Raw genomic sequence first — 20,780 nt, 5'->3', positions numbered from 1 at the left:
TTATTATTATTATTTTACTAGAACGACGTGAAGAGAGCATGCAGAGAGATGTTGTTTGTATTGCTGTGTGTGTAGAAGTAACGTTAGCTTGCTGTTTGAGGGAGAAATGTTTCACGGGCGTGGAGGGGTGTTATTTGACTAAAAACTATTATTTGTACTTTAAACTATTATTATTATTACAGTATTTATTAAAAAAATATTTTCACATAAAAATGATTATCACAACTCTGGTAAGTTATCATATAGGCTTACCAGTATCTTATGTTTTGTGTGCAGAAGCCTCTGTGAACATCTGCCCTATACGTTACTATTATATACTATTATTGTATTATTATACTATAGCAGCCTGGGCAGAATCTGTAGCTTTAGCAGGTCAGTGGACTAGTGAGCCAGTTCCAAACACTGTCAGCAATCTTTACATCTTGTCATGGTCACATAAAAATGGTTTAATCAGCCAATACCCTATATCTCTGTTTATTTTAATGTCTACAGTCTCAGATCAACTCCAACAGTATCATCAGCAGCAGCAGCAGCAGTAACAACATCAACAGCAAAGGCAGCAAACTCACTTAATGACTTGAGTAAGAATTTACCAGAACAGGCATCACATTAATGTTAAAAATCTTGTAAAGTATTAATTGCTGTTTCTGTTTGCTTTGTTTTTATTTTCATTGTATAAAATGTAACTCTTGTATTTTTGTAAATCAGTTTTTGCCATGAAAATAGCCACAGATGCTGATATGCCATTAAATAAAACTATACTCTACTGCACGAAACATGGGCCAGGTTGATTTTGTCCTATACAGTTCACTATAACAGCTGTTCTTAATTATTCTGTATAACTGAGAAGAAAAAGCCATCAGGTTGGGACAACTTAAGATGCTTCAGTTTCTAATCCCAGAGTTAGGCCTATATATAGAGCACATCAATTATTTTTTTTAATTTTAAACTTTAAATTTGTCTTTTCTGTTCTGGTTCTTTTTCAAAACTCCATCAATGCATCTGCTGCTGTATCGATACAGAATCATCTGTATTGATATATTACTGTATTGATATTTTGAGCACAGCCCTATAAAGCCAATTGTTTCCATGTGCCCCATTTTATACTTTGAGCACCTGCCCCTACAGAGGTCTCTGCACGGCCCTGTCAACAACTCATGTCTCTCACACAATAAAACTAACGTTAGCTCTCAGAAAAGCTTGTGTGCAGTATAATTAGTTTGCAGATTCCCTTTGGTTTATTAAATGAGAACCATATATTAAAGGATTAGTTCACTTTTGAAAAAACTTTTGCTGATAATTTACTCACCCCCATGTCATCCAAGATGTCCATGTCTTTCTTTCCTCAGTCGAAAAGAAATGTAGGTTTTTGATGAAAACATTCCAGGATTTTTCTCCATATAATGGACTTCAATGGGAACCAAACGGTTCAACGACACCAGACGATGAATAAGGGTCTTATCATGCGAAACGATCGGTTATTTCAAAACTTATTCCAAAAATGTAACTTTTATAAGGACAAATGCTAGCCTTGCTATATTCTCTGAGGCGCGTTTGTAACGTCACGTAATACGTAATTACGTTCAAAAGGTCACGGGCGACGAAGCCGGAAGTACAGAATCAAAATCGTCCGATATCGTTGTTTTTCTTTTTAATTCCTTTTTTTGTAAACTGTGTTTGAGTTAGTTTGCACGTTCAACCTATGCGTTCAACTTGTAAACACTGACTCTGTACTCTCGGCTACGTCGCCCGTGACCTTTTGAACGTAATTACGTAATACGTGACGTTGCAAACGCGCCTCACAGAATATGGCAAGGCTAGCATTTGTCCTTATAAAAGTTACATTTTTGGAATAAGTTTTGAAATAACCGATCGTTTCGCATGATAAGACCCTTATTCATCGTCTGATATCGTTTAAAGACATTTGAAGCTGCATCTGAAACAGTTTTTAACCGTCTTTTAATACTTGAACCATCCGGTTCCCATTGAAGTCCATTATATGGAGAAAAATCCTGGAATGTTTTCATCAAAAACCTAAATTTCTTTTCGACTGAGGAAAGAAAGACATGGACATCTTGGATGACATGGGGGTGAGTAAATTATCAGCAAAAGTTTTTTCAAAAGTGAACTAATCCTTTAAGAGACAAAGTGTTCCTTAAGTGTCCAAATACATTTTGGAGCCACTGTATATGATATTGAACATAATTTATCAGCAGAACAAGGATGATGTTGAGGTGCTGCAGTGCAGAGCTTTGGCCCAGAATTTTGCTTTTCTAGTGCTCTCAGGATCTCTTTTGCCTGAGTGCTATCATACATTTTACTATTATTTAGTTGTGGGTCCCACGCTGCTGATCCACCAGATGTTTCAGGCCACAGATGATGGATGGCCATCTCTGCGCTGCAGCCTTAAGTGATTGGAGAAGATTGAAGATGTGCAATTCACTTAAGTTTGCTCACCACTGCATCAGGCAATCAGTACGATGAGAAAGAGAGAGAGAGATGACCAGGCAGACAGACAGCCTGAAAACACTCACATCAGCACTGATTTAACTCGGCAGAGGTATATCTGACAGGATCAGGCTCTTTAGAAGTGAATTAAAGGCTGTTGTTTGCGATTTAGCAGCAGGAGAAATATTAGCCTCTATGGGTTATTAAGTCTCATACTCTGATATGTGCTGTTTATGGGTTTCATGATATTAGTGAGCTCACAGACTCATTGCTCTGATCGTGTCTTTGGCCAAGTGTGTGTATGTCCCTATTTAGATTTCAAAAAGGTAGCAGGAGTGCTGTATATAAAAACATTAAAAAAACTAGTAAACTATTTTACTGCAATCTACATGTTTATAATTAGATTAATAAATTAAAATAATATGATTACAAATATCGGTTTGCATATTTTGAACAGGTAAAGTAACTGGAAGTGGAAAACTCCGGGAACCTCACACTTTCAGGTTACGGTACAAGTGGCTGCATCTGCTCATCATTAAAAATAAGGTGGATAGCCAGCAAGCAAAATAGCCTTTCAAACACAGCCCTGACATCTAGGCTAAAACAAGGCAAAATTTTGTCTGTCAGTAAAAATGTAGCCTAATATATGTCTAAACATTGCCCAAATATAGACACACAGGCTACGCATAGAACATTTCAAAGAAATTAAACCACACACCTTATAATCACTTTTGACTTTTTTTTTTTACATGACGGGATATCATACAGCTCACAAGTTATTTTGGCAAAAACGAAATGTAACCAAATTCAAAGTTACTAGAAGTGGGTTATTCATAACTGTACTATATCAGATCTATTTAGATGGTGATGGCAATTGCTTGCTGGGTAAGATGAGCAAAAACTGAAATCACCTACATTGTGGACAGCAGCAAATAATCCCACAAGGAAAACAGCAAAGGATAATTCCAGTATTTAACACCTTGAGTCTATTTTGTAGTTTGTTTTGAATGAAATAGAGTGGTGGACTTAGAAATTTTGACAATGGGTCCTGTCTCGACTTTTTGACTATTTTAGAATCGCCTGTGAGAGCTTTAGACTGGCTGTCTATGGGTATGCACAAACATGTCCATAAAACAACCCCTAACGTTCATTTTCAAAACTGTGCACTGAGTGGTTGGTGGTGTTCCTTGATGTTCTGAAACAAGTAGCGTAGCGAAATACCCTTTCTGTCGTGTTTTTATTTGTAATTTTTTTTAAATCGCATTGATGTCTGCTGGAGGACTCAGTGCTCGTTGATATTACTGCGCTAGCTACCGGGAACGGAAAGGGGTCTGTGTACACTTGGTTGTAGTCTTTTCGCTTGGTTCTCCGTCTTGCCATATTCGACCATGTATTCGACTGTGTCTGTGACTTTTTTTTACGGTGCGCTAGACACCGTGTTCCATACAGCGTCCTGGTTGTCGCCATCAAGTGGTCGGGAGTGTGCTAACGCTTCATACTCAAATATCGAGCGGAAGTTAAATACGCGGTTGTGAGGTATCTGAAAAAATAGTTCCACTATAGCAAACGACACGGATTGAAAGCATACACTGCGCCGATGTATTTGTTTTTAATCGTCAACGAACACCATCAACCACTCGGTGAGTTGCACAGTTTTGAAAATGAACGTTAAGAGTTGTTTTAAGGACAGGTTTATGCATGCCCATAGACAGCCAGTCTAACGCTGTCACAGGCGATTCTAAAATAGTCAAAAAGTCGAGACAGGACCCATTGTCGAAATTTCTAAGTCCACCACTCTATTTCATTCAAAACAAACTACAAAATATACTCAAGGAGTTAAAAACCGGAACTATCCTTTAATAAACAAACCCAACAATATCTCAATGAAAACTACAAAATGCGAAGGTTAAATATTGTTATAACATAAATACAAGTCAACGTGAAGTTTGCACCATGGCAGTAAAACAAACGAGTGTGTGTATGTGTGAACGAGAGCAGATAAATGCATGCAGCAGACCTAATAGAGGAGAAGTTGTGAGCTTGTGAAGAGTGGGGTGACATAGAGGCCTGGCGTAATCTAATAACCGCCTCCATCTTTCTAATGCACCTCTCTCTGCTCACATTCAGAGTGCAAATGCTGGCAATGATGAATAGACTGCTATGAATGAAGTATCCTGTGATATATCAAATAAAAGTAAATTTGCTTTCATTATTGATGCCAAGGCCTTGGAGTGTGCATCCTCTCGGCTTCCATAGCTGCTACAGGCAGGCATTTCAAATCATCGCAGCTGGTTCAATATTTCAATACAAAGTCTGCATGTTTCTCTGTTAAAAGACTCACAATGGGATTACCAATGATATTTCTACACCTTATGTTTAGCAAACCGTTCGAAGGCACTTCATATCCCAATGCGCTTGGGCAGCTCTTCAGAGTTGCATTGATGGGGAGGATGGGTAAGACAGGTGAGACTTGGGAGAGAGCTATAACTTGGGTCATAAGGAACCACTACATGGGGTGCGTTTCCCATCCAACGACGTAGCTCGCTACCATAGTATGATGCATAATTGAAGAAATCATGACTGTCAAACCATTCTGTCGCAAATTGGTTGCTCAACCCATGGGTAATGATGTCATGCAGGTGGTGGAGTAATAATTTCTTTAAATTAATCTGTTTGAGATCAAATTAATGCTAGACATTTTGGTATACATTACGGACATTATATCTAAGGACTATTTCTATTTTTTCTCAGTACTAGAGTACATACGCACATGAGAACTCTTCAAAAACTGTGTTTAAAAAGCAAACTAAAAGTCGTAAATGACATTTGTATGTATTCTAAAGAAAAGAAGACAGATTTGACTGAATGTCTGCTTGCTTATTTTGCTCAAGATAAGGATTTATTGAATCCACATGTCATGCAAACAAGAAACTATATGCTTCTAACCACAGCTTGAGAGCATGAGGTTCCAACCACACAACTTTGCGATGCTGTTTGTGAATGTTCATAAGAACTCTGGTTTTGGGAAACGCAGACTCGTTGAACTATACTGATAACAACAGAACTTGCAACCATATTTGCCCAATGATGCTTTCGGGAAACGCACCCCAGAACTGCATATTGAATTGCTAGGTAAATCATCTTAGCACCATGCAGGCTGGTGTTGAATCAACTCTTGTAGTCTAACTGTATGAGAGAAAATTTGAATTTTTTTTTTTTTTTTTTTTTTTTTTAGTGTGTTCTTACATGCTGGCCGAGTTGAAACATTAAGTTCTTTAAAGTAGTTTGGAAACAATTAGACATGATGGTAGCAATTAATCACGTTTATTAGAATAAACAATTAAATTATTTATCACTGTCATCAGTACATGTTTTTTTTCTATTAATTTCATGTAAAATCCTTAAAATAAAACTTAACCAGTTATGTTATTTATTAGTGGGGTTAGATAATGGTATAAACTTAAAGGGTTAGTTCGCCAAAAAAAAAAAAAAAAAAAAAAATAATTACTCACCTTTATGTCATTCCAACCCCATTCCAAGACCACGGTAGATGTGATAGGCCAAAGTCCCATTTATGAAGCCAGAGCAGAAGGATGAGCAATAAGGGCAACCAATGAAGTTGGATGAGGAGTCAGCGGAGGATGAAGGGCTAGGGACCTGTATGGAACAAGGGAGCCATCTTTGCCAGATGGAACCAAGAGATGAGGAAGGGCCAGGGAACTGGGTGGAATGAGGTATTCATAAACGCCAGATGGAACCAGCAGAAGAAGTAAGATACAAGGGACTGGATGGAAGTAGGGAGATAGTTATGCTGGCCGGAGCCAGGAAATCCACTAGGCCAGATGGAAATCCACTAACAAGTGGAAGATGAGGAGAAACAACTTTCAGGCCTAAGAAGATTAATGTAGTGTCTGGTTCAAGCAGGGCCTTAGGGATGGGCAAGAGAACTGGCTCCGGGGTTGATAGGGTGGCAGCGTTGGCTTTGGGATGGCTTGAGTGGTTGGTGCTGGCTCTGAGATGGACAAGGTGGCTGGCGCTAGCTCTGGGACAGATCAGTCCCTTGGCTGAGGATCCATGGCAGGATTTGCCTGGCTGCGCCCTCCTACGCACTTCCGCTCAATTTCATTTCCCTTCAGTACTGCGTCTGGGACTCCTGTGTATCCTTGGGTTTCCAGAAATCAATTTTTTGTAGGACCAATCAGCGAATAGAGGGAGTGGCTGAGAACGATGACGTTGATGTAAGCGCGTCAGTTTCAGTTCAGTAATGGCAGCGGAGAAAGACGTGAGAAAAGCTATTCGGTCCGTTGTTGGAAAAGAAACTGCCGAATATACAGAATTTAAAGCCGGATTGTTATCGTCTCACCTCTTGTTGCACAACGGAGGACCAAGTGAAGGAGGCAGAAAGTTTGGAGGTTTGTGCTGGGCAGCTCGGCGTGCACGATGACCGTGACATTTTGGACGGATGGTTTAGCCTGGTGTTCGCGGTGTTCGGAAGCCCCGAGTCCTGACTGCTAAACTATGGTTGAAGATCCGCTCAGGAGTCATGTCAGTCACTCATATTCCCAACTGTAAATTTACTGATTCTTGTGATGAATAGAACATTTTGAGCCCCTTTGTGCACTCGTGCAGGAGGTTGGTGTGTCAGTTTTACATGTTGTAAATCATACAAATTGGTTGTGATTTAAAAAAAAACAATTGTCATAAATAAAAATGTGAAAACCCATACTTTGAAGATATTTGATTTTCAGTTTAATGGTTAATTTGTTTTAATTAAAAAAATTAACTAAATGCCACATAAAAATGTACAAACACACTTTGAAGACCATAATTAAGGTAACGTTAATGAAGAAACAACAAGACGTAATATGAAAAATTGTTGTTTATTACACATCTGCAGATAGAGACAGACTGATCATTCACTGTAGCTGCTGCAGCTACAGCATTTGCGGCAGATCAGAAAACGACCACAGCGGCGTATTTGTAATGATTAGACACAGCTTCCACTGTTGAATGAATATATCACTGTCCTTCGCTTCGTGTCAAATATACATTTCGAATTAATAATTGTTCCTAGATTAACAAAAATCTGCAGCTCTCGTTGACTGAAATCCTATTGTAAACATAATCCTCTGATCATTCGGACTTGTTGTTTCCAGCCATTTCGGCGCGTGACATACGTCACTCACGACCACACGTTAGCGATTGGCTATGGCAGATCGTGAGTGACTCTGGGCAGATCCAATAGTTTTGAACTTTAATAGTGAACCCGCCTACAAGGAAGGAAACTTTCTCAATTGAGCGGTTCCAGACTCTATGCAAATGAAATGTACTAGAGTCTGGTTGAACCAGGCTATGGCAGGATGCCGGTGCGATCAAAATGTTGTTAGCAGTCGCAGTGAGTTAGCACACCACAACATTGCCCAACATTAAATGGCAAACGTAATGAAAGCTGAATAAATCTGCGCTACTCATTGTTTTGTGCTTAAAGGACCATTTATCAGTTTGGCCCAGTGCAGCGCAAGCTGATCTTGATCAAGTGTAACTGTTACTACACAGCGAATGCTAAAAGATCTAGTAAAGAAAGCATTTGAATTTGTCACTGAAGTAATAATATCGCTTCGAGATCTAGTGAGAAACATTAAAATTGATCTGATATTAACCGTATCTTTATTAGATCAAACAGTGCTGACGTGGAAACCAGGATAAACATTTTGCCATGAATGAACTAGGCTTTACATTCACCATGGATTTAATTTAGTAACACTAGCTGTAACCATGGACATTTACACTTCTTTTTCCAGCACGTCAAAACCAACACATTCTCATCCCAATACGTCATCTAACTAACGCTTTTGACCATACGTCAACATCCGACGATTAGGGCACCCTTTAGCGTCAGTTAGATGACGCGGGTAGGTTTAGGTCTAGGGTAGGGTTTTGGGGATAGATAGCGTCATCTAACTGACGTTAAAGGGTGCCCTAAAATGTTGATGTTGGATGTTGATGTATGGTCAGTTAGAGGACGTCTTGGGATGAGAACGGGCTGTCAAAACTCAAAAATGTATATCATATCATCATATTTAAATTTTATTTTTAATGTGATGACCAAAACATTATTTGTACATCCTTCATATATTATAAAAACTATTTATAAAACTAAAAGTTGCAAGATGTAGGAAAAAAGCACTTATTTAAAAATAAAAAATAAAATAAATTACCATTATAACTAGTAGGTGGCGGCCATTTCCACTCCCAAATATGTATTTTTTAATCCTTTTGCTCTAGAATTATTATTTTGACATCAATAAAAATGCTGCCCTCAAATGTTAATGTGGAGCCTTGCCAACTTAAAATAAATCTGCACATTGTAATTATTACCAAGGCATTTGTCAGTAATAAAGTCAAAATGGGGGGAAATATGAATAATACGCTGCAGGTTGATTTAAGGTGTGCCCCGAAATGTTATGATTGTGCGCCTAAAAATCACTTTCTCTGGCATCTCTTAATTTTTGCTGTATCGAAAACAAACCAAACCGTAACACTACTGTGTCATATCGACCTGAACCGTGAATTTTGTGAACCATTACACCCATATATATATATATATATATATATATATTATTAGGAAATAAAATGTTATTTTATTAGTTCAAAAACATTCTAAGTAAAATTCTCAGTGAAAAAGATCCACATGTCATGCATTTGTCGGGTGCAGTTTCTCTTAGTGTTTAGGTTTGTATCATGTTAATGTTTGTGTTCATGACCCCTGTTTGCTCCAGAGGCAAAGGGTCAGAATATCTCATTCATTATTCACACGTGCACTCTGAACTCTAGGGATCAGGGCACACACTGTCCTGCTTTATAGCTACATTCTCAGTTGCAGGTCTTGTGTGGTCACCTTCCTCTAATTTTATTGGCTTTTTCAAAATATAGTATTTAGAAAATTAAGTCAGAAAATTAAGAAAATGTTGAGGCAGCAAAGGCCTAAGGGGTGAATTATCAACAGTTGCTCCACTTCAGAGCATTGTATATATGTATACATGTATATATGGCCTATGGCCCCATTTCTCTAAACTATACCTACAAAACCTCATGCAAAACATCAAACAACACACCTTTCGTAGAAAAACTCTTCTAAAAATAGTTTTTTTGTATAGTAACTCAACAAACACACAAACACCAATTGATTAGCCATATTCGCTTCAAACTACGCATGGATTTGAAAAAAGTTGCTGATCATGATGACCTATAGTTTAGGGACAGAGGATAGCATATACAGTTTATACAGGATACAAATCTTTATGTCCATGGAATGTCCCCATAAAACATGGAACCCCAACATACTGTATGTGTGTGTGTTGTCCATGATCCTAAACCCCAGAAAAACTCTGTGATAAAATGGCTGCGTAAAGCAGGCCTGTGTTCGTAATTTGACTGGATTTTCTTTGTTCAAGCCCTTGAGTACTGAAATGTGAAGGATAAAACAAAACCATGTGTGTTTTCTGTAAGAGAGCATTTGAAGGTGATATTAGCTGTGTGAGTATATGAATTGGTTCACGCAGTGCTGTCCTGTGTTAAACTGTGATGAGATGTGCAGGTACGGGTGAAGGGGGATGGGTGCTGGAGTATTGATCTCTTCTGGGATCTTTCTGTCTCGCGCCTTCTCTCTCTCTCGGTTGCCATGACGAATCTCCGGCCAGCAAATTCATAACAGCAGGGTGGAGAGATGCTGTCCTCACAAATGATTAGGCCTGCAGGTGGAAAAAGACACTGAGAGACTTATATACAAATATATACAATGTTCTTATCAGCGGTGTTTGTGAAGATAAGCATCTTGTTCAGACTTAGATGATGAATAAAAAAATAAAAATAAAAGAGTCTTAAGTATGGCATGCAACTTCTGCATTTTGCGTAGGAGAGGTGTAATATTACTTTTTTAAGTAATTAGACTTGCTTGGTGAACAAAAATAAAATAGATGAAAAAAATTGAAGAATGGATCCAAGCCATGTATAGAGACCAATATATAATGTTGGGGCTTGGGCTCTTTTAGCTTGGCCCTGAAGGCATGAACCCCCTACCACTGACACTGACTAAAAACCATTCAAAACATCTCAGCAACTTTGTCTTGGCAACATTCTAGAAGTGTCATTGATTTATGTACACTTCTAAAAATATACAAATCTATGTCTGTTATATTTTTTAATAGCTCAGATTGTGAATTATGAACACATACTGAATATTTTGCACAGATACCACTACCAAGACATAACCAGATGTTTTGGTTGTAACATGGTAGTGTCTGTGTCGAGATATTTTTTTGATATTCAATATATTAATATCAAGTGTCACATTAGTCAAGCTCACATAGCTGACTCATAGCTGATCCACGTCTAGATATCCTTCAGTATTATCATTCTCAGGAGCTAATTACCCTCCTCCACCCCCAGCTCCTCCTCTTGCCCAGTCAGTATGGCATTCTGATTCCCCTTGAATCAGAATAAATTCTCGAACTATGCATACATTTATGTTGATTCTGTTCTGTTTACCCCATGGGGGGTTATTGCTGCTCTCCATGCTAATATCCATGCTAGACTGCATGGATGCACAGGGAGTTCCTGCCCAGAATGGAACCATGCCGCCAATCCAAAGCCTGTATGCTAATTCGCCTTTGGCTAAGCCACACCCTAGAATGTAGATTGGCCAATCACAGCGCAGCCAAGAACGAGCTCCCACAGAGGTCCGACACTTTTTCACAGCGCTCCATTGACTTTCAACACAGGAATCTCATGTTTTTGGTCTCGGCAGGCTATTACCGCTGTAGTTTTATCAAAAATATGGTTAAACATTGTGCCTGGGGCATTTGTAACACAGATACGCGTTTCCCAGAGAGGTTGGAGGGGGTATCCGTTTTTTTCCCTTCCCAAAACCGAAGTCAAATCCTGACAAGACGTCGTCTTTGGATTAAACTGAATGGACGTCCTCAGTCAGCTAAGCCCCTCAAAGATCAACAAGCACATCTTTTTTGCTTCTAACCTTACTGTGAAGTTATAGTTAGACCGTTTTATAATGTTTTAGGTTATGATTTCGGTTCTCATAACGGTTGTTGATACACAACGTTATACTCGTGTAGTCCGTTTGCTTTGTAATAACGATTATAGAAGCGAATAGAGACCTACCCAGCTTTGCATGAACAGTGTTGCTCCCTGATATTGTTAGTCCCAGCCTCCATCTCGATTAGCAGGAGATGCGGTGGTTCATTTTTTGACTGTGACCGGTAACGTTATGCTTTTGCCTCTATTTGGATGCCTTGTTGTTTCTTGCGTTTCACCTGTATGTCTTGAATATAGCCTTGGAACGCATATTGCAGCCCCTTTTGCATACTTCTGTCGGACACTTTATTTGCTGCTTTAGAAAAGTTGATACCAAACTAGAGACCAGATGAAGTTTGACGGATGTAGCAACAATAACTAAGGGGGGCGGGGCATTGTGAATCATATTTGACGATAGTGGTCCTGACAGAATACAAATACACGACAACGGCGTTTTGCCTGAAAAGCAAACTTTTGAAAACTGGTTTCAAACTTCAAGTTTTTGAAAACGGTCTCCGTGTAAACAACAAAAACCAGCGCAGTCTCACCCCAAAAAGTCATATAACTGACGTTTTGGGACGTCTTTTGACCATACGTCATTATTCGCCTTTTTAGGGCCCCCTTAAACGTCTGTAGATGAGGTTATGGGATCCTAACTCTACCCCATACCTAAACCTAACCCTAAACCTAGCCCGTCACCTAACTGACGTTAAAGGTAAAGCGTCAGTTGTATGACGGCCCGGGATCGCCATCTACCGACGTTTAAGGGGGCCCTAAAAAGGCGAATATTGACGTATGGTCAAAAGACGTCCTAAAACATCAGTTATATGACTTTTTGGGATGAGAATGTGTTGTAAAAACGCGAATCTCTGAAGACAATGATGTCATGCACATGGGTATTACGTGTTCACTAGTGTTTCTTTGCCATATAATGGTCTGGCAACAGAATACAGATCCGGATCCGAGTGAATGGGAATCATTTTGACAATGGTCGTCTGTACACGGAAAACTCACAGGAAAACATTTTAAGCGTAAACATACACTTCGTTTTTTTTGTTTTGTTTGTTTAAATACATTTTTAATCATGTAATAATTCAGATTTTTATGATTTGGGACATAACCGTTCCATAGACAATTGTGTGACCAAAAATAAAAAAAAAGTGCTTGATTGAATGAATAAAGTTTTTGGGTCAGATGAGGTCATAATAATTCCATAAGGTAATGACTGACTAATAAAATGAACTTGAAACGTGTAAAACTTCTAAAACGAACTTTTTTTAGAGTATGGTATAATCATCAAATTTATATTTTGAAAAATAATAATAACAATTATTCATTTGAAATAATCATTTCAAAACTCAAGCAGTACCAACAACTGCCTAAACAGTTGCCATTACACTTACACATCAGATCAATAGATACACATCTGCAAAGTGTTCTCACATCCTGCTGAGGAAATGCTTTGACGTTGAAGATGTGTTCTCTGTTGCTCAGTGGGGGAGAAAATATCTGCAACATCATGATTCATTGGCAAACATGCAGCTACATACTGAATAAGTGTTTAGCCAACTTTAATGGATATATTTCCTCATTTAGAGGATAGATGACTGTGGGGAAAGGCTGCATATTTTTGTTAGCTGTAATAAATGTGTTATTGATAATATCGACCATGAGCGTGATCTGCTTGGCCTGTCTTGCTTATCCATATTTATTGGCTTGTTTTGAATCAACAGTAATTCTCTATTGTATATTTGGCAAATGAACAGATCTGAAATGGTTTGGGAGGGGTAGTGCTTGACAGGTGGTTGAATGTTATTGTTATAACTTGTAATGTGATTGTTTATATCCTTGCAGGGTATCTTTGATTGATCCATTCGATGTTTTCTCAATGTTTCCTTGTACATGTTGTTGAAGAAAAGGTCTTTGCAATTAAAGTTTTAGTTGTTTTTATGTTTTTGTGCGATCTCCGGAGGAGGTTGTTTTCCGTGTTTGTGCCACAGTGTTGTTTCTAGATGTTTTCTGTTACTGGAGTTTTTGTGTGAATTTATTATATCATAAACAAGAGTTCAGGATTAAGGTCATGTTCAGTAAAAAAAAAAAAAAAATCTTGAACAATATACACTACCGGTCAAAAGTTTTAGATCGGTAAGATTTTTTATGTTTTTAAAAGAACTCTCTTCGGCTGCAATAAAAAAAAAAAAAAAATGGGTGATCCTACAGAAATTATTATAATATGATGCGAAACATTTATGATTATTATCCATGTCGAAAACAGTTTTTTACATTTTTATTTCAGGATTCTTTGATGAATAGAAAGTTAAAAAGAACAGAATTGATCTGAAATGGAAAGCTTTTGTAACATTAATCACTACTATTCAAAAGTTTGGGGTCAGTAAGAATTTATTTATTTTTTTTATTTTTGGGGGAAAGAAATGAGAAAATACTTTTATTCATCAAGGATGAGTTAAATTGATCAAAAGTTACAGTAAAGACATTTATAATGTTAGAAAAGATTATATTTTAAATAAATGCTGTTCTTTTGAACTTTCTATTCATCATAGAATTTTTGGGGGAAAATGGTAAACGACTGTTTTCAACATTGAAAATAATAATTTATGTTTTTTTTAGCATAAAATCAGCATATTAGAATGATTTCTGAAGGATCTTGTGACACTGAAAACTGATGTGTAATCAGCAACAGTAATGATGTCGAAATTCAGCTTTCAAATTACATTTTAAAATATATTAAAATAGAAAATTTTAAATTGTCATAATATTTCACAATATTACTGTTTGTCTTTTTTTTTTTCACCAAATAAAGCAGCCTTGGTGAGCAGAAGAGACTTCATTTAAAACATAAAAAATCTTACTGATCTAAAACTTTTGACCGGTAGTGTATATATTTTATAACATTGTAAATATTTAATAGTAGGGTTGATTTTTTTTAAAGCAGCCTGACACAAAAATTGCACACACAATTCCCATTTTACTGAATTTTTATTCACAACAATCTACATTTAGCTTCTTTTATTTCTTATATCCTTTCCATTTTATTAAATTTTACTTTCGATATTGCCTAATTGTTAAAAACAAAGAAAAAGACAAATTCAGAAACTAAATAAATTAAATACATACATGCAGGAAGGGCATGCATGGTCACTGGCCATATTATGTCACAGGACTATCTCTCTCTCTCTCTCTCTCTCTCTCTCTCTCTCTCTCTCTCTCTCTCTCTCTCTCTCTCTCTCTCTCTCTCTCTCTCTCTCTCTCTCTCTCTCTCTGTGTATAATGTGTGTGAGTGTGGACAGGAATTTAAGAGGAGTGAGAAGAACAGAGAGTCAGAAAGAGAGTCAGAGCAAGGGCTGAGGTTTATATTTAGCAGCAAATATTTTATGTGGCTTTTCTGTCCATTGATCCTTCACAGCGAGTCGCCGGTTCGGTCAAGCATGACAGTATTTCAACACTGGCCTTCCGCCAGCAACCCGCAGGAAGTGTGTGTGTAACAGAAAGTAGGTTTGTGTGATTGTGTATGTGAAGGATGCACCCCTGACGGTGCAGGTGAGAGTCGTTTAAAGCCACACACTACAGAAACAGTACAATGGCAAATAGTGCAGCAGTAAGGGTGAAGAGGAGGGGGTGGCAGTGGAAGACATGGAGAAACAGAGAGAGAGATTCATAATTAGATTCCTCAATCAGTGGGACTTTTTTGCCCTCTTTGTCTGATTTTATTCATTTTTATTTTATCATATATATATATATATATATATATATATATATATATATATATATATATATATATATATTTTTTTTTATAACAGTCATAGTAAATACTACAATAATAATCTAAGAAAAATTTTATGGCGGGGGTCGAACTAAACCTAATTGGAATCAATACAATTCACCAAAAATCACACTATGAAAAACCAAACAAACTTTTAAAACAGGTAAAACAGCAAACTTTTAATATTAATCCTTATCACACTTATCATATATATATATATATATATATATATATATATATATATATATATATATATATATATACATACATACATACACACACACACACACACAATTGCAATAAGCAATGATAATAACCAGAACACATGATTTGTAAAAGTGCCATTTAAACCATTAAAACCATTAAAATAAATAAACTGCATGTGAATATTAATAAAATTACATTTAACTGAAGAAGTTTGAAAAAGCACTTTGGTGTCCTTTCGGTAACACTTTATTTGAAGGGGTGTGCATAAGACTGACATGACAGTGTCATAAACATGACATAACACCTGTCATGAACATGAAGGAGTCTTTATGAATGTTTACGACTGTTGTCATTAAGTGTCATTCGGTAAATTATGACACTTTTAATGCAAAGTTGACATTGTTTAAAATGTCTTTGTTATGACAACTTGACATTAACCAAGAAATCATAACCTGTCAACCTGACATCTTTATAACTAGTCAAACGTGTTCCACTTTACTTGAGGTAAGGGGAAATATTAATGACACTGTTGTTAAAGCATCTGACAGTGTAATAACCCTTAATGACATCTTTATAACTAGTACAATGTGTTCCACTTTACTTGAGGACAAGTAAAATATACATGACAGTTATAATGGTATCATGATGGCCAAAGTCAAAACCAACCACATATGACAGGGTAATGTAATGCTAACACAAAGCTAAATAACTTCTTTAAGTTTGATAATTAGACCTGTTATGACATATTTGTGACAGGTTATGATTTCTTGGTTAATGTCAAGTTGTCATAACAAACACATTTCTGTCTTGGTTTATGTCAAGTTGTCATAACAAAGACATTTTAAACAATGTCAACTTTGCATTAAAAGTGTCATAATTTACCGAATGACACTTAATGACAACAGTCATAAACGTTCATAAAGACTCCTTCATGTTCATGACAGGTGTTATGTCATGTTTATGACAATGCCATGTCAGTCTTATGCACACCCCTTTAAATAAAGGGTTACCGTACTTTCTTAAATCTTAATCTAAAACTAATGCAATGTATACCTCTATACAGTGTAAATTGCATCTCTTTGGAAACAACTGTCTACCAAATAAATGTCAAAATAGATTTACTAGTTTTGAAACCAGAAGACTCCATTACATAACTGACTCAAATCAGAGTCCATAATTATACATAACCAATATTAAATACGTTTATCGGAATAAGTAGATTAATCATATACGTATTACATGTGTGTGTATATACAGTATATATATATAAAGGAGGCTTTGATCAAAATCTGGGCTGTAACTGTGTCCTCTCTTATATGAGTCAAACAGTCCTGGCCGATTTGATTGACTTCCTGGCCTGGTATCACAATTCTGAGCACATATTTCATATTTCTCAGTGGAGCTAATCTCAAATCACTGGAGCTCAAACCACATCAAGGCATTACAGGCTTTCTAAAGCACCTCACCTCTATGGGGCGGCTCCTCAGGGACCCTGGGGGCCCTCCTCCTCCCTTTCTCTCTCTCTGCTCTCCAGATATGCTCAGTGCTAAAGTGAGTCTTAACTAGATTGTTTTGAAGCGTTTCTATAAATGGGCAGTCAGCAGAGGGTGGCTGTTCCTCAGGGATGGACTTTATTGTCTTTCAGATTTAGTGTGTTTTAAACAAACCGTGACTCTGGCGTTCTGCTGATTTAAAGGAATAGCTCACCCAGAAATTAAAATTCTGCTTTCATTTACTGATCCTTATGTCATTCCAAACATTGTATGACTTTCATTTCAAAAGGAAATATTTTGAAGAATCACACAGCTACAGGTCTACAGAGGGTAAAAACGCCTTGAAAGAAGCGAATATGAACTGTGCACCATATTTCAAGTCTTACGGTAACTATTTTCCTACCATTGATGAGATTTTTTGTAATTTATGACACAACGCTTCCCTGACATTAGTCTTTTTTTCGACAAACCCGTTTTCATTGTTACATTGTGGGGGGTGTTGTCTCAAAATCTCAAAAACTATTTCTTATAAAAAAAAATGACAAAAAACAAATATTCACATTTTTTCCCCCATTTTTTTACAATTTCCCATTAATTTCCTATGGGGTCATTTTTGACCAAAGACCACAAGTGTGACTATTTTTTTAACCCCTTAACTGGCACCCCCCTTTTTGGCAATGGAGTGCAAACTGACATACCCATAATAAAATGGTTGTTGCTAATGAGTCCTTGTGACCACACACAAAACCAAGGTATCATTTAAAAGCTGACACTTGACAGTTTATTATGAAAGACTTAAAATTGTTCTGAGCAATTACTAACAGAGAGATAAATAAGCTCAAAAACAATGGACGAGAATTTTTTTTTTGTATATTAATTTTTTATGAAAAATAAAAACGCTAAAGGCAAATATATATGGGCCTGGAAACACAAGCAAACTAAAGCCATAGGTCTTAACAATGTATGTTTCAAATTTGAAGTTTATACAAGCAAAAATGAATTTTTTACAAAGATTTATTTCAGCGCATGTCTAGGCACCTACCCAAAAAGGCCACTTGGAGTCTCCAAAGGGACACTTGGTAACCACCTTTTACCATGAGCTAAAACAAGTTTGTTTGATCATTTCAATGGGTTTTCTTGATACAATATGACAAAGCACAATATATATACTTTCTCTGGTATATTGTTTACCTCCTAAATGTTTATAAAAATGTGTGTGTTTGCATTTTTGGAAAGGGCACCAAAAGGACCCCAAAGTGACACTTGGCAACTTACTTGTAAAAAGTTTAACAAAGTCTTTGTTCACTACCATTCATTTAATGGTTAAGAACGACACATTATTTAGCAAATAAAACGTTTTTATTTATATATTTGTATACATCTACAAACAAAAGTTTCTCTTTGTTATTAGCAATCAAGACAGTAATAAACATTTCTCAAAAAGTGAGCAGAAAAAGTTGATGTGCACAGGACTGTGACACTCACAAGATCGACGAGGAGGAGGGTCAGGCACCTTGCTTTTGTTGGGATGTCCAGCCAGCTCCAAAATCAGTCTCCCAGAATGCCTTTTGAGACATTGGCTTCTGGTTTTTAGCCTTTGCCAAATCCTGTTGCAGAATATTGGTGCTGAAGTGCCATCACTGTTGAACAACAAACAGGAAAAGAAATTTAGATTTCTTAACATTTTTATAAATACACATTTATTTTCAAATGACCATTCACATACAGCAATCTACCTCTACACCCACAATTGTTGCCCTGATTGCTATATTTGCACTACCGGCTTTGAATGTAAAATCTGTGAGGATCATTCACATACAGCATTCACCTCCATAGCCACTCTATTGTTGCACTGATGGCACATTTACACTACAGATTTTATATTCAAATTATCATTCACATAGAGCAATTCACCTCTATAGCCACTCTTTTGTTGCCCTGATTGCACATTTACACCAGCTTATAATGCAGACTGTAATCAGACAACAATGCCCTAAAATACTATTTTTTCCTCACTAAACATTACTTGCTTCACATTATTTACTTACCACAAAGTGCTGGGCTGTCTCTTTCCTCTTGAACTCCCAGAGACAGCTGTAGATGTTGCAGCAACACATGGACACTTTGTTTGTCTGTTGTCCAGAGAGGCCTCTGTCTGGTACTCTCATCATCATCATCGTCACTGTTGAATTACACAACATGGATTAGAAACACGCCTAACACAACTGATTATCTTACATATAAATTACATTTTGTTCTCTGAAAAGTTTTGTTTGAACTTCGTCTTGCGTTCTACATACAAAACAATAGCAGCTAGCCTATAGCTAAAGTTACATAAATAATGTTCAATGTTGTAACGTTACACTTCTAATTCAGCGCTTGAATAACAATGGAATTGCACTGCATTTCAATGTACTTATAAGCCCCAATACTAGTGCAGAAAATAAAAACTAAAAAGCAATGTAACAAACTCACTAAAATGTTTAGAAACTTACCGATCTAAAACTGGATCGAGACCTGCCAAAAACATATCCTCTTCTTCAGAGACGGCGCTGGATACAGAACTCTCTTCTGAAAAATACACGTTTTCTTCATCCCAGCTTTGCAGAAGTTATTCCATTGCAGCAGTAGGAGAAATAACTTCTGTCCCCGACGTGAACCCATTGCAGCAGGCGAATGTAATTGTAAACAGAGCGAGTGAACGCCAGCCAGCAGGTGTAGCATAGAGCAGAGCCTGGGTGTCATGACAACCTCGTCACGTGTGCGTAAATTTCCATGAAGCAAATCGTTGCGCGCACAAAGGAACACTGTTATAAACGCGAGATTATGTAAATCCGCACATGGGCGTATTCGTTATGCCATAGGCTTCAGATGGGTGACAACAGAAACGTTTCCCATTGCTATTGGTTTATTTTTTTACCACACATATTAGCATTATACATGATCACACGTCAGCAAAAGCGCCTGACATCCTTCAATACTTTCTATAATTACATGGCCAGTTTTCATCGGACATCTTCTGGACCGATCTCATTCATTTCCAGACACTTTACTAAAAACACTGATATGTTGTTTTCGTTGAATAATGCGCTAGATGTGGAGAGTTCGTCGAATACACTGCATGAAAAGTGGGATTTTCGTCAGTAAGCGGCACTGTAGATTGTCGTGGAAGTTCAGGTTTACGACTGCACACGGCAATTTACAGGTAACACTCAAAACTGCTGTGAATTGCCGGAAATTGACGTGGGCCTTGCTTGGCAGTTGTCCCCCCATTGTCCCCCCTTCTCCTAAATCTAGAGGAGGCTTTGACATGTAAATTAAAATGCTGTGAGCTATACACATGCAAATAAGGGTAGGGGAGTTTCACCCCAGGTAACATTTTTCTGAAAGGTATAACTTCATTCTAAGACAAGATCAGGCTCAGTATAACCTAATTGCTGTGTTTTTTTTTTTTTTTGTTTTGTTTTTTTAACATTGCACATAATGCACAACAATTACAACAATAACATGACATCCAAAAAGATAACAATCAACAAATAATAATTTCACAATAAATAAGAAACAAATAAAAATAGGACAGAATTGAAAAAATGAAATAAAAACAGGAAAGGGACTATCTCTATATTATGATTTAAGAGAAAGTTAGAAACCAGTAATTTGTACTATTTAAAGAAAGAAAATTAGCTTCAATATTCTTTAGCAAATACAATTGTATCACTACATTTTTATCGATACATTTGAGAGACAGAATATACTGAAAA

At 37.1% G+C, this 20,780-nt stretch overlaps 1 long non-coding RNA gene across 1 annotated transcript; it reads right to left on the bottom strand.

Annotated features, from left to right (window-relative positions):
• Positions 1–18,382: 18,382 nt before the first annotated feature.
• On the bottom strand, positions 18,383–20,093 carry LOC148977307 (uncharacterized). The gene is made up of 3 exons (XR_016169858.1): positions 19,515–20,093; positions 19,068–19,201; positions 18,383–18,659 (listed from the first exon to the last, which is right to left on the bottom strand). It is a non-coding gene; the product is annotated as an uncharacterized LOC148977307 (long non-coding RNA).
• Between the last annotated feature and the right edge of the window lie 687 nt (positions 20,094–20,780).

This window comes from Pimephales promelas, chromosome 10 (genome assembly GCF_988280905.1).
Source record: "Pimephales promelas chromosome 10, fPimPro1.hap1.1, whole genome shotgun sequence".
NCBI classification, from domain to species: Eukaryota; Metazoa; Chordata; class Actinopteri; order Cypriniformes; family Leuciscidae; genus Pimephales; species Pimephales promelas.
The sequence above is the reverse complement of the archived record's forward strand: the minus strand, read 5'-3'. Positions and strand labels throughout refer to the sequence as shown.